Consider the following 1,732-nt stretch of genomic DNA (forward strand, 5'->3'; position numbering starts at 1 on the left):
ATGTATTGGGCGGCCCAAGTGGCGTTATTAATGCTGCATTAGATGCTAACGTCTGTTACTGAGATGCATATGTTATAATTAACATTTGAGCATTTCTGTGGCAGGGGCAGGATGTTGTAATTAGATGTGCACTTTGCAACCAATTAATTTTCCCTTGGCCAAGCTAAGGGCTGGGAGGTGGTGGCTGGGAGAATTCCTTGCAATGGATAATTCAGAATCACTTAACCAAGCTCCAGAGTTTTTTGAACACCCTCTAGGTGCCACGCACTGAACTTGGCTCAGAGAGGCCTTCAATAGAAACAGATGTTGCTGAATGCCCCTCCAAGCAAGGGGTTATAAACCCATTGGAGGAACTGTATGACACAGTACAGTTGCCTTATAAATCCATTTACTAATTTATTCACGTGACGTTTAGTGAGCACTTTTCACAAGCCAGGAACGTCTGGGAATGCTAAGAAGAGGAAGATCCTCAGTCCCTGCCCTCAGAACTTAAAGTCCAGTGTAAGGATCATATCAAGGAGAGAATAGGAAGTAGGGATAGGAATAAGCAGAAAGGGCTATGGAACACCTCGGGATGAGCCGCCAAGCCAGGTGGGATGAAAGAGTCAGGGAAGTCCCAGAGGAGATGGTACCTAAGCTAGGAATTATTAATATGTTTAACAAAGGTAAAGGAAGGAGTAGGCATATGACTAAGGAAGTGTCCTGGGTACAAAGACGGCAGATGAGAGAGAAGAGAGCAAATTCTGAAAGTCCCAGTAGTCAACTTAGCAGGGAGGAAGGGGACAGACTGAGGAGAGTGTGGGCTGGAGAGTGAGTCTAGAGGGCAGAAGGAGTCTGAGGCGGCTTCCCACAGGAAGCAGGTCTTGAACGGGGTCTTGAAGGGATGGGTGGGATTTAGTTTTGTGTGGAGGAGAGAGAAGGGTCAGTCTTCCAGGCTTGAGGCACAGTAGGCCAAGACACGGAAGGAAGGCAAAGCAGCAAAGACACATCCACCCATTCGATTCTTGAACCAAAGGGCACAGAGTATTATCCCCTCCATCCTAGAGGGAGGCAGCAGGCCACAGTCATGCAATCACTAAGAGACTACCAGAAGCCAGTTGTCTGGGTGCCTGGCCCAGTACCCTCCTGTCCCCCAAAGGAACATGTTGAAGCATATCTGACTCTTTCAGCTGGTTCATCCCTCTTAGCATTTATGTTTTATGCCTCATTGGCTCAGCAATATGTTATTTTTATGCTTTAACATCTGGACGATTTCCTAGGTTCACAAAATATTGAATGAGAGTCCTGGAGTCTATGCACTCAGCAAATTCCCATTTACCTACCTTGTCACTGCTGTTTTTGCACATTGTGTGACCATCACACCATCTGCAAAGGAAACAAGAGTGAATTGTCTGAGTCTTGGCTTTTCTCTTGCTTTAAATCACACCCCTAGAGGTGAGGAGAGGATCCACCCCCAGAAGTGAGGAGAGGCTGAGCCATGTGCAGGATGCAAAACATCCATGAAGAGTACACACCTCTATTTGGAGTGTGTGCCTGGGGTGAGAGAGGCAGTTGTGGCCACTCAGACTCATGAGTTAGCCTGATACCTGGGTTTGAATCCTGGGCCTGACACCTTCTATCTCTGTGACCTTTGACAGCTTACTTAACCTCTAAATGGGTGACCTTGGGCAGCTTACTTAATGACATGCCTTGTTCTTGTGAAAACAGGTGATTAATGTATGTAAAGTGGCTT

Source organism: Choloepus didactylus, chromosome 16, assembly GCF_015220235.1.
Source record: "Choloepus didactylus isolate mChoDid1 chromosome 16, mChoDid1.pri, whole genome shotgun sequence".
NCBI lineage: Eukaryota > Metazoa > Chordata > Mammalia > Pilosa > Megalonychidae > Choloepus > Choloepus didactylus.